The sequence below is a fragment of the Chrysoperla carnea genome, chromosome 5, assembly GCF_905475395.1.
Source record: "Chrysoperla carnea chromosome 5, inChrCarn1.1, whole genome shotgun sequence".
Classification (NCBI taxonomy): Eukaryota; Metazoa; Arthropoda; class Insecta; order Neuroptera; family Chrysopidae; genus Chrysoperla; species Chrysoperla carnea.
The window spans coordinates 25,845,732-25,860,345 of NC_058341.1; the positions used below are offsets into that span (position 1 = coordinate 25,845,732).

General features: G+C 28.2%; 1 protein-coding gene and 1 non-coding gene across 2 annotated transcripts in view; one reads left to right on the forward strand and one right to left on the reverse strand.

Annotated features, from left to right (window-relative positions):
- Nucleotides 1-14,614, forward strand: part of LOC123301071 (TWiK family of potassium channels protein 7) — a 75,137-nt gene that overhangs the window by 44,728 nt on the left and 15,795 nt on the right. The gene's annotated exons all lie outside the window — the stretch shown is intronic.
- Trnae-uuc lies at nt 7,334-7,405 on the reverse strand. Its single transcript has one exon. It is a non-coding gene; the product is annotated as a tRNA-Glu (tRNA).

Sequence of the window (14,614 nt, forward strand, 5' to 3'; positions counted from 1 at the left end):
GGAAATATAATAACAAACCAACAATAAATGAAAACGAACTAAAAATATAAAAAGAAATCGATATATCCGAATGGAAATAATATTGTTTTAAATCCTCTTGTGTTATTTTGTTTGACATTTCATATTTATGTAAGTAATAATTTTTTTCTTGTAATATATTTGACACCGGTTAAATAAATCTTTGATACTTTATTATTGTTCATTTTTCATGGAATGTTGTTTGAATGTGTATGAACGCACACATAATAAAAATAATAAGAACAAAAAAAAAAAATAAGAATTCTTCTCCGTTTCGTTTATTATGATATTCGAAATATTTATTACATTCGGCAATTTAATGTACAAAGATTTATCAATATAACAAAATGATTTATATTCAAAGTAAGTTTTGTGTAGTATGACTTTGTAGCTAACATAAAGAAGTTTTTACGAAAAGCTACAAAAAACACTGATCCTATTGCTCGAATTATTTGATTTTCGATAGTTTATTATATGATACATCTCAGATATGAATTAAGGTTGACCTTTTCTCATTTGCTTGCCGAATGAAAGTTTAACAAATATACCTGTAATGGATTGTATAAATATCTGTTCAACCGGCTCAGTGACCGGGCAAGTAAAAGTGCAATCGTCTTTAACCGTTTGTCTACTAAAACTTGAGGTTGTGGGTTCCAATCCAAGCATCGACAGTCTGATCAATTATAATTAATTGTTCGTCGGTTGGATAAGAATGAAGTAACCGACCCACATCATAAAAATTTAACTGTTGTATTCGGATGAAGTTGAAATAAATAAAGATTTAAAATAATGATTTAGGTGGCCTCTGTTATAGACGTATGATAGAGGAACGTAGTGCATAATTATCATTATTATTATTTAATATCTGGCAAAGATTTTTCAAAAAAAAATTTGTCAAACTTTTTTATAAGAAACGTTTTTTACACTTAAACTTTTGTTCCATTTCTTACGTTTTACAAGATGGGTCTTACGTACCAAAGACCTAATAAAAGACCTAATAAACCTTTATTGCTTATTTACGAATTCAAACTCACTATTTAGGCTTTATATCGCTTTTCGTTTTCAGTAACAGAATTGGGATAATAGGCATGTTGACTAAATTTTTTTTATCACTTCATGTGAAGAATTCTCACTGCATGGGCCAAAAAGTGAAGTTTTTAAGAAAATCTTTAGAAGTAAACAAAATATGAACGTTTAAAATTCCTAATTAAAAGAGGAAGATTTAGGTTAGTGACTTCATGATATCAAGATGCATATAAAATACATATGAAACTTTGTTTTGCTAAAAGGAGATGGAGAACAATCTTTAAATGCTTATTTCTTGGTTTTTTATACTAAATTTTTTCATGGTATCAAGTCTAGTTTTACATTTTATGGGTAATATGGCAAGTATGGCATCAGTCACCTACCGTATTAGGTAATTTAATGAACATCTATAACAAAATTTTGTTTTTAGCATCAATATTTGTATGCATTTCAAATTTGGGACTAAACTCAATATACTCTGATGTTTTTTTCATATATAGAGTATAAAAAGGGGAAGTTTATACATTGCATACAATTCATGACCTCATAACTTTATAGTACATTCGTAACTTAACCTTATATTATAGAATCGAATACCAATAGAACAATACTATTATTATATAGAATGAATCGAATGAGGAATCCGATGAAAATACAAATCCTACACTCTACACGTTTAACTATATATACGATCTATAAACCATACATATGCAGACAGATATATTACTTAAATATAGAAAGTTAATTCATTTCCCACTAAACTGGTAACTAAAAGTACTGTTACTATTACTATTTGATCCATTGGGAAATTCAACGTTCTACTATATGCCATAGTACAAAATACAAATGAACGGGGTCAGGTATATGTCAGAAAATATATACGCAATACCCGATTTTTAACAAGGTTTTCTGAAAAACAGAAAAACTATAAAAACAGAAATGCCTGAAATACTCTAGGTCGGATTAAGAGGTCTGGAAACTCGGCGGCAACTAAGGAGTGAAGGCTCCCTTGCCTCCAATTGTTTTCCAAAAACAATGAACAGTTTTTCTCTGTCGTGTGTTGCAATAATAAATTTTTCCGAAACCAAGTAAATTATTTTAGCATATATATATAAAATAAAATTATAGCGTTAACAAATGGAACCTTGCGAACTTTCCCAGATCCCGAAGTAAATCACTTAAATCACTTTCAAAGTGCTGAGTAGGGATAGCTCTGTTAGACTGTTTTCTCCTATCGTAGATCTTAGCCTATTTTTTATAATTTTCATTGATGAAAATGAGCGTTCTCCAGTGCAATTTGAATCATCAAAACCAAATACATTATCAGTTCAAATTCAATGTTTGGAAATAAAGCTCTGAAATTTAAATCTTCAAGAATGTGGTAGTAAAATAATAACCACTGATTATCAGTAGTTGTTATATATTTAATCAGTGGTTGTTATAAATTATTTTCTACTTTTTAGTATAAAAAAATTTTATCCTCAAAAAAGTATTTTTATTTAAAACGTGTATAACTCAAATATTGTGGAAGCGATGAGAAAATCAAGTCAACACCTACCATGAAAAGTCCATCCAATGGTCAACTAATTTACATATGCATACTCAATCAAAAACCGGAAAGTGAAGTTAAATAAAAGCTTTTAAAAATGAATTTTTTATAAGGGGGTCTTTCAAATTAAAGTGGTCTTTTATCTCTAACATTAACGAAAACATGTTTAGCTTTCACGATCCTTGAAGATCTAGATCCAATTCAAGATACCTAGGAGATGAGATTTTTCTAAAATAGTTTTTCGATCACGTGGTCTTACTTTTGCGACAAACTCTGTAGATAGTAAATATGCAGTCGTCTATGTCAGTTTCATTTCATTTGTCGAGATACTACATGAAATATCTTTGGCACTTCTAGTTTTGCTTTTAGTCACTTTACAGGACATAATATCTGTGATTGACTATAAAACTTATGTATGTATAGATGCAGTAAAATAAAAGGGCTGACTGAGATTGTGCTTGGTATAATTGCCATCATGTTGGTTGAATGTTTAATACTACTATAAATGAACATACTACTAACACATATACAAATTATTTGCTTTCGTTACCTACCTGCTTTGTTACAAATGTTTTAACATGAATTTATTATTATTTGAGAAGGTTTTAGGTTTACGATTAATCCATGTTTTTGAAATAGATTAAATATAATGTATTATATGTATAGACATATAACAAATACATTGTTCCAAAATGTATAATTTCAATCAAATATGTTTATTCCTACACGTACAAATGGGCATTAATGACAGTAAATATTTGGAAACATATGTTTATGTTATTTTGTGGTTATATAGATAGTATGCCGTATCAAAGTTTCAAAATCAAATTCTTTAATCACAAATATTTTATCATTCATTCAATGATCTTCTCCCAATTTATTTTTTTTCTAATAAATTTAATTTTTTATATATTGCGTTTATAGATCCGTATATTTTCGCTGAACTATCCGTAAATTACCCGTCAAACGCAAAAATGTATCACGGATAAAAATAACACTTGATAACGTATACTGCAAAAGCTATTGTTATTTAAGGAAATACGACCATCAAGGCAAGTTTAGATTTAGAGTTGAAATTTTGTATACCTTATTTTCAACTTTTGTACCTTATTATTAATTTTGTTATAGCTTCATGAATGTAAACGAAAAATAAGAATAAAATTTTTCATAACTGCCTTGGTTTTCGAAATACCGAAAGCTTAATAATAAAACAAAATTTTCAATATTTTGAAAATTACTCCAGATATCTATAGATACAATCCATTCAATTAATAAATGCATTCATTAATGCATCCACAATTATATTAATAAATTAGTGTATCGTTTCCATGGAAACGCCTCCAATAAACCTCATGCACTGTGCGAATAAATTTTAAACTAAAAATACATCCACTCCTCATACATAACATATATGCAGGGCATAAAAACTCAATATAATTATCTGATATTACCATCATAGTTTTAAATCTAAAGTAACAATAACAAAATAATGTTATTTGGCTATTTGCCATACCACACTTAGGTGAAATATAGCTTATAGCGTAGAGTCTAATATTAAGCATAAGCCTAAATTTGTTTTATGTCATAAATACAGGTTATATTTTTTAGAATTATTTAGAAAATGACACAGGTTTTTGAATAAATTATGAAGAAATTACGAATAATGAAGGGTCGATTGAGGTCGGTTCCGAAGTTTTATTGATTGTATAAATTCGGATATCTTCAGAATATAGCTGATCACATTATGCTAGCTACGATCAAAATATCTAGTAATGGAAATTTACTTAGAATATATCGATTTGGTACATATAACAACTCTGTCCTCGACTAAAAGATGTATAACAATGCAATAAATCCAGTGAACATACAAAATTTGGCAGATTTGGGCTCTTGCTGGGAATAAACATCTGATTAAATATACAAATAGGACGTCAGGCTCCAGTGTTCAACCATTATTATTTAGTAGGGTAAACAGAACAGGCTGGTAATACTAAAAAATATGCAATATGTGTTACACAAAATTCTCAAAGTCATAAACGATAAAATCGTGAAGTGGCATCTTTGGCACAAAACAGACACCTTCTCTCAACCTATTTATTACACTCATTACCAGTATTAACGCATGACTATGTCTCACAACAATTTTCAAAGAGTATATACACTTCCAAAAAATACATACAGTAGAAAATCATATATCGATTAACTTTCGATATTATTAATATTGAATGTTTAAAATAAGTTCTCTCTAATGACATACCTATTTATAGAATCCGGATGAAGAGTAACTAGGTAGGTATAATAGGTAGGAGTATGTAGTTAAATTTAAAATAATTATTATAAATAAATTACCATTCACATATGTCGTTCATATTATTGTATTGTAAAAGATTTTAATTATAAAACGAACAAAGAATTACCAATTATTCAAATATTAATTATTTAATACATATAAATTATATTTATAACACATATAATGACAAATGATCCATAATATTTATACTTTACCATAATACTCCATAATTTTACTATAATACTTAATATTTTCAATTGGTATTTTGTACATTTGTGTTAGCAAAAAGTTTTTTAATATACATGTATTTTATTTACACGGTTTGAATAGAATTACATACTTGGTTTGTCAAAATTGAATAAAATTTCGATGTAATAGAGCAAAATTAAATATTTTGATGACATCATCAAGTTCAAAAATTCGATTTTTTTAAATAACACAGGAAATTTTTATCCGAGCTTATTGGAATTTTTTTTGAAACCCACTAATTTTGGGTCATTCTTTTCAGCTGTGATGTCAGTTTTTCGCTAGTTATCACTTAGTTGCTTAATTCCGGGACCAGGCCTCCATATTCTTGAAACCTAATAGAGCTAAGTTAATTTTGATCATAAATTTGAAAAATATGGCCCAAATTTAGTAGAATTACATACTTTGTTTGTCAAAATTGGATAAAATTTCGATGTAATAGAGCAAAATTAATTATTTTTAATTTTGATGACGTCATCAAGTTCAAAAATTCGATTTTTTTAAATAACACAGGAAATTTTTATCCGATCTTATTGGAATTTTTTTTGAAACCCACTAATTTTGGGTCATTCTTTTCAGCTGTGATGTCAGTTTTTCGCTAGTTATCACTTATGTGCTTAATTCCGGGACCAGGCCTCCATATTCTTGAAACCTAATAGAGCTAAGTTAATTTTGATCATAAATTTGAAAAATATGGCCCAAATTTAGTAGAATTACATACTTTGTTTGTCAAAATTGGATAAAATTTCGATGTAATAGAGCAAAATTAATTATTTTTAATTTTGATGACGTCATCAAGTTCAAAAATTCGATTTTTTTAAATAACACAGGAAATTTTTATCCGATCTTATTGGAATTTTTTTTGAAACCCACTAATTTTGGGTCATTCTTTTCAGCTGTGATGTCAGTTTTTCGCTAGTTATCACTTATGTGCTTAATTCCGGGACCAGGCCTCCATATTCTTGAAACCTAATAGAGCTAAGTTAATTTTGATCATAAATTTGAAAAATATGGCCCAAATTTAGTAGAATTACATACTTTGTTTGTCAAAATTGGATAAAATTTCGATGTAATAGAGCAAAATTAAATATTTTGAATTTTGATGACGTCATCAAGTTCAAAAATTCGATTTTTTTAAATAACACAGGCAATCGAGAAAAACGCTAAAAAAGATTTTGTGAATTATAAACTTAAACAACTTGTATTGATTTTTCCAATATAATTGAATTGTATTGAAAATATAGAAATTCGCATAACAATAAATAAGTACTTAATAAATTATAAATGAGTATTTTGTAGTAGCAACTAACTACCAATACTTTTGAAATAATAAAAGTGATTTTCAAGTATTTCTGAAATTAATATTAAATACCTACCTATGTACAACATAACACGAACTCTTAATACTAATGTAAAAGTACCTACGTTGGTAGGTAGGTATATAGAAACTTGTATGAACAATGAAATAGTTTATTTAAGTTTGATTTGGTGTAATTTAATTATTGATTTGTTTTAATACTTATGTATGTATACCTATGTTTGAACAAGTGTCATATATTTGTAAACAATGTTTTTATTAGTTTTGGAAAATAATACTTTACAATTTTTTTTAAGTATGTAGTTTATTTATTTATTTATTTTTTTTTTTGTTAAAATATTTTCAACAATCCAATTATTTTTAATTAGAGATTATTCTCACCTGTTTATGCACAATAGAAAAATTGCAAAAATAAGTTAAAGGTGTAGATTACGTTAAAATTAGGTTCTAATGTTACATAATGATCTAGTTACAATATAGTTTTATTCAAACAAACAAAATTTACAAAATTGTACACAGTAATTTTTAAATGCTTAGAACATAGGGTTGTTCACGGTATACGACGCAGAAGATTATGGCCAAGTTTCTTTCAAGAATAGATGGATCAACTTTCAATATGATTTCGATATGAGATGACGATTTTGTATACAAGATTATAATTAATGGGGGCGGTAGAATTGATCGCATTGTGTTGGTTTGGATAAGAAAGAAGTAATCGACTCCACCCACATCATAAATGTAATTGTAATTATGGGTGTAGTTAAATGAAGAAAGATTAACAAATGACAATGTGGGTGGCCTTTGTTATAGGCGTATATGTCAAGAGAAACGGAGGTTAAAGACCATTACTATTTGAATTTATAATAGATATAAGTAAAAAGTTAACTTCCGATACCGGGAATCGAACCCGAGCCTCCTGGGTGAAAGCCAGGTATCCTAGCCACTAGACCATATCGGATATGTAACATGAATATTTTTATTCTTACATTATTTTATAAATATTTTTATACTGCCTCTACAGGGTGACCGAAAACGCGGAATGTATCAATGTTGTATTTTTAATAGAAATCTTTGTTTATTATTACATTTTCAGGATCTGCGATGAAATAAAAGTGTTTTTCATCAGGTTTACTTCACCTCAACTTCACGATTTTCGAAATATTCTGTATTTTCTCAAATTCTAAAGCTTATATCAGTTTTTCAAACCCAATTTAACTTGGAGACTACAAATCGATTGTGTTTCGATTTTTTTGTTTATTAAATGTTCTAAAATTAAATTTTTATAAGAATGTTATCATTATATCTAAAGTGTCATCTCATTTTTTTATATTTATTTTTATAAGATTATTATTCATTATTATTGTTTAAAAATAAATAATATTTATGACCTTAAAAAATGAACAATTGATAATGTAATTATCATTCAAAATTACACCCTAAAACTCGGCTGTCAACTCAATGTAATTCAACTCAAAGAAAATCGCTCTTTGTGTCCAATTTTGGGTAATTTCTCAAAAGCCACGCATCCAATCATTAAATAAACCTTATTTTTTGTTTTTTTGGGTCAAAATTAGCTTATATAATGAATTCATCGATATCGAAGGCAAAAAAAATTTTTCGATTTTTTGCAATTTTTTGAAGGGGTACCCCTTAAAAAAAATCGAAAAAATCTGAAAAAAGTTCCTGTTAACGATCTCGATAAAACTCTGTATATAAGGTGATTTTAACCCAAAAAATACAAAAATCGGGTTTATATATCGATTGAACGCATAGTTTCTGAGAAAATCGCCCTTTGTGTCCAATTTTGGGTAAATTCTCAAAAGCCAAGCATCCAATCATTAAATAAACCCTATTTTTGGTTTTCTTGGGTCAAAATTAGCTTGTATAATGAATTTCATCGATATCGTAGGCAAAAAAAATTTTTTGATTTTTTAAAATTTTTTGAAGGGGTACCCCTTAAAAAAAATCGAAAAAATCGGAAAAAAGTTTCTGTTACCGATCTCGATAAAACTCTGTATATAAGGTAATTTTAACCCAAAAAATACAAAAATCGGGTTTATATATCGATTGGACGCATAGTTTCTGAGAAAATCGCCCTTTGTGTCCAATTTTGGTTAAATTCTCAAAAGCCAAGCATCCAATCATTAAATAAACCCTATTTTTGGTTTTCTTGGGTCAAAATTAGCTTGTATAATGAATTTCATCGATATCGAAGGCAAAAAAAATTTTTCGATTTTTTTAAATTTTTTGAAGGGGTACGTACCCCTTAAGTTGAGTTGAAGATGTAATCTTCACATAATTAGATAGTACAACTAAACTAAATATTTAAAATGAAAAAATTGTTTATCAAGTTGTAAAAACCTCGTAAAAAAAAGTCAACTTCAGAATAATATATTTATTGACTTAAAACATGCATGTAAAAATATGTCAAAAATATCTCTAAAATCGTATGATATGTTAAATAACTTCACTGTAATGACCTATCAGAATACCTAAATATTTCTAAATTAACAAAGTTTTGGACCGTATGAGTGACTATACAAATTCTTTAAATAATAACTATTATACATATAAATAATGTACAACAAATATAATTAATTTTAAAAACAAGTACTTTTTAGAATATAAAAGAAATATTCCTAGAAAACACGTGGAGAAATTTATAATGAAAAATATTTCTTTTTCATCCATGTATTTAAATTAAAATATTCAAATTTTTAATAGAATTTTACACAAAATATGTAAATGACTAATAATAGAATTGTAGTGAGTGGTTCAACCATAATATGGAAGTAAAAAAATCAGTGTATCAGTGCAATGAAGTGATACAAAGAATTTTGGTAGACCACGATTTGGCGACCCAAGTGCCTTTCATGTACAGTATGTTATTTTTTACTTTTTTCAAATTTTTATCTCATTATAAAATAAATCTTCCATTCTTCAACGGTTTTAGGAACGTTTTTTTCGAATTGTTTGCTGTCATCATTTCGGTGGCACCTTCACACAAGAAAATATTTCTTGTATTATGGATCGATTAATTCTCGGAATTCTGCCATGTTTCCTTCTATTTCCCAACGATATTTAAATCTATTATATAATCCGTATTTCTCTATACACTTGTCATGTAGAAATCGTTCAGATTCAATAATGTCTCCCATTATTTCACAGGGATAATTTCATCTATTCTATGCCCATTTACTCCGCAGGCTTTTTAAATAAAGACCTTTTCCAAATCCTTCTTAACGTTTAATATAGTCGTTTCAAGTCTATAGCATGAGTGCTTCTCGATTGTCCATGTCCAAAAACATCATTTAATTTCTGGTACACCCAATATTTTTACACACATGTATTAAAACTAAACTAACAACATAGAATTTACACTTAGAATAAAGCAAAAAAAGAAAAAAAATTTATTTTAACCTAAATACTAATCTAATATAAAATTTAAAATATTTTACTTTACTGTACAAGAGTGAAACATTTTCGTCGTCTGCTACTTCCTTCATGCGGATAAGTAGCATAGTGGTAGTCTCTAGTCTCGTAATATTAATTTTCCTGTGTATACGTTTTCATAAAGCTAAGTAAAGACAATGCAAGTTATAAAAGTTAACAAAAGTTATAAAAGTGTCATATATGAAGTAAACAATATAAAATTATGTTATCATTAAAGACATGAAAACTCGAAACTTTTACCAAAGAGTGTCGCCTTAAATCAAATTTAAAATGTTAAAATTTAGGCTGATAAAAAGTTCAAGGATATTGCAAATTTAAGTAATAATTTGTACCAGCTACAATACTTGAAAATAGAACATAATTTTTAGCCTGTTTTTTGCGGGTCCATGAGATGATCTTACGTCTTAGGTGCATGCAATTTTGAATGCAACTACATGCAATCGGGTCTCAACTGCATGAAGTCTTTCCTTTGCGGTGCCTCTGGAAGAAGCTTATTTTAATTAAATTTCCAAACAGTTTATTAAATGTAATAGACCAAGATAAACATTCTTATGATACATTGAGAAGATGCAGTGAATATAATCATGCGTCTAATAAGTTGGGTGAAATCTCTACAGCAGAGAAACTAAGAACTTAAATTAATATAATTTGATACCTCCCACATCAAAGTGTCTCCGTATTGGGGAAATAATTTGATAAATATATAATATTTTTTTGTTTTCTTTATAAACAAAATCTTATTTTTCGCATAGCCACATCTCTTTTCAATTTTATTGTTAAGTTTAGGTTACTGGTATAATTTTCTGCTATCAATAACAGAACACGGTGTACATTCGATATCCACTCTGTCTCTATCTAGATATTATAAAACTAAATAGTGATAACTCAACACAATACGTAATCTGTAAAGTAATATTAAAATGTATAGCACGTATTTTGCGCTAAGGCAGAAAAGACGACATTATTATAGTGTATGCTGCTGTTAGTTATGGAATTCAAAGTCTTATGAATATTTCAAAGTAACAACCAAGAGAACAGAAAGAACAAAATATGTGTGTGTATTGTATGTTTACGTATACAGGTTGGTTTGCTGTCGTAAGTCAAATTTCACATCATTTTACTCGAACAGGTTTAACTTAGTAAAAATTTACGCACGCCTTAAATTCTGGTTTTTTTGTTTAAAATAGACTCAAATTCACGAAAACAAAGAGTTATATCTTGTTTACAAATCCACGTGACCCTAGAAGAAAAGAGGGTTGACAAAAATGAAATTGCATTTTACTTGGTGTTTGGAATTATTAGCTGAGTTGGTTAAGGCGTAACCAATTACGTCCGCGGTATGCTGACGGTAGCAGGTTCGATTCCCACCGTCGCAACAAAATTAATTTAATTAATAGCTGTGTTGGGCTGGTGTAGTGCATGTTATATGCAGGAAGGAGGTGCAATCAGCCTCTGAAATTGAGGAGTTGATAAAAGAAATTATCAATGGAATGGTGGTAAAACACATATATGATATCACAATGGGATCTATAGCCTAAGTGTGTCCTTCGTAGTCAACCAATATAACCTAACCTAGCCTACCTAAATTTAAAGAGCCATAATTCGTTACGTGCTTTTACAGTAACTCAAAACAGACCAATATCTTTGTTATTATAAAAGCTTGATTGAGTAAAACAGTAACTCTTATTGTGAAAAACTTGTTTGCACACAGCTCATGAAAAATCTAATATCTAATATGTTACATTTTCCAATCAATTTGTATACCCTGTGATAAAATATGCTTAATTTTGGGAGTAACAACCCTGTATATGCGGTTATGCTTACTAATATTCGCTTTTCTATTTACTTTTGTACTCACCATCTCAAAGCCACTATCTGGGAAATTGGAGTGCTATTTTGTTTGGTCGATCCTCTCCTTTAGTAGGGTAAGACGTAGCACCTAAGAGATTTCAATCGAAGTGGAAATTCTACTCATATTCGAGTATGAACCATGGTATAATACATGTCACGTTTTTCCATGGTTCACGAATTTATCGAAAGTTGATTGGCATTTAAATTCTTAAAATAATACCTAGTGTTGAGAAAATACAGTGATAAGAAAGTGAAATTTTCCAAATTTAAACGGATACGGAACCCTAATCTCGCACTTGAAACATATCTAAGAATACTCTGTATTAAATTACCTTTCTCCTCACTGGTTTTTTGTCATCGCCTATTTTTGACTTTTTTTGGGGTACGGAACCTTGAATTCGTACTTGAAACATAGCTTAGAGCTCTTTCCATTAAATTACCTTTGAAACGAAAAAAGCAAAGAATATTATTTCATCCGTTTAGGCGCTTTTTTGCCACAGACAAACAGGCAAAGAGGCACACATAGCGGTCAAACTTTTAACACCCCATTTTTTGGATCAGAGGTTAAGAAAGAGACTATTTCCATTGTGATATTTTGATGCTTGGCTTAAAAAAACACATACGTGTAAATTATGGTTTTAGGTACTACACCAAACCCTCATAAGTACATAATATTAGATCAGTGGTAGTGTTAACTCTTTTCTTTACAATACATATGAGAATTGTTTGTAGTGTATTCTCTGTAGTCATTATAGACGTTAGTAATGTTGCTTGTGTTCTAAAACTAAGAAGAAAATATACAATACAGCAAGCCAGTTATGGACATATAATATGAACAAAGATCTCTACGGCTTATGCTTAGTTTTGGGGAAAATCATCAACACTTTTTGACTTTGTGACTTTTATAATGTAAGGTGTCTTTAGAGAATTTTCTACTAAGAAAATGCAGCTATTACTTTTGTACTATATATTATGATAAAATTTTGCAAAAATTCCTTTAAAATATCAAATAAATATTTAAATATAGTCAATTTTTTTGTTTATTCAATTTTCTAAAATGGAAATTTTTTTAGCTGAAAACTCTTGCGTCAATGAATTACTTATAACTTGACGTTTGCTTGAAACTCTATTTTTCGAGTTCAGCCGGTTCAGATTCAATCAAAGATAGAAGAACTCATTAAAGAAAAAAGTTTCTCCATAAAAAGGTCTTAGATTTTTTGTCTGAAATATTTTTTTAATCGAATAGTTGAGACAGAAATTCGATGCATGAATACCTCTTTGGGTAGTTTTTTCAATTTTTGACGAAAATAAGAGATAGAGAAAATCTTCTAGTTTCTGCAGAAGTCAAACAAAAACATAATTTTGTGTAAAACTTTGCATCCACGTCTCATTTTTAATCTGGAATAACATTTAAATCTGGATAACTTTCATTGAATCTCGAAACACCATCGAATAAAACGTTTGCCAAAGATGTGCTTTTATAAACCAAACATTTTTTAATGAAGTATTTTTCTCGTTAACTTTAGTTAAATTGTTCGTTATACATCTCACAATCAATTTTCAAATACTTTAACATTTTTGCTAAAATTTATTTACCTGTAACGTTTTAACAACATTACTCTTATGTATAGCAAAGCCCTGAACAATTAGTCAAATAATACAAACTTTTATTAACACTAAATTTTCCTCTTCATAAAATATATTAAATTAAATTTTAATTTAAATAACTATTTGAAAATTTAAAAAAAAATTAAACTCCTTAGATTTATAAGTATACTATCTACTTATATGCTAAGCAACATAAATAGAAATCTCTCATATATCACTAGAAAATAATCTAATAGTAATATATAAGAATGTAATAATTGGTATCGTAACAATAGTATAAGTATTCTAAATCTATTGGGAAATATATAAGTAGAGTATCTTATATATAATAGAGAGAAACCTAGATCTTTTTAGATACGCCCAGACAGGCAGACAAGTTAAAGCTCTATAGATTTGTATAGATACCTATAGAAATGCACCTGTTTAGTTTTTGAATATTTTACTAGATAATAGATGTACTAGAGAAAATTTTATTACCAACTCTATTATATGTAAATATGTAGATAAATTACAACCTATTTTCATATTTGCTTATATTATTTCACGATTTATTTTTCTGTTCTCTTTTTTATTCTTTATATAAAATAAATGAAATATAATTATAAAGATTGAACTAATTATTATCCTTAAATGAGTAGGCAGACTGTAGAATCGTGTTATGGAAACTTTGAGCCCCCGATTTTTACTTTGGCTGTATGGTGGATATAGATTTGTTGTTGTATAGAAGTTTTAGCAAGCGATTACCGCAAGTAAACTTTCTAACAACCTGTAGGATATCTCTTACAAAATCCGTTAGAATATTTGTTAAATCAACTTGTTTTTTTAAGACTTTTTCATTGTTTTTTTCTTTTTTTAAACTTTTAAAGAAAAATACGATTTTCAAAAGCTTAAAGGGAAAAATGTGGTTAACTTAATTTATTACGGATAGAAATTTAAATGATTATTATGAAAAACGGGCTCAAAAACATTTTCCACATTTTCCACAATTTTTGTTAGAAAAATTTTACCACTCCTTGACAGAGGAAAGTGATCTGCAAAAAGTGATAAATTTGTCATAAAATTAATCACCAAAAATGTGATTTTTACCATTATTTTAAAACTATTTTATACATATGTATATAAAAGTTAAAATACAAATCAATATGTCTACATAAGTAACCACTAAACTGTAAGATAAAAATGTTTACTTGTGATTACATATCATCGATATAAATTTGAGACAATTTATATATTCGATTGTGTTATAATGTCTACC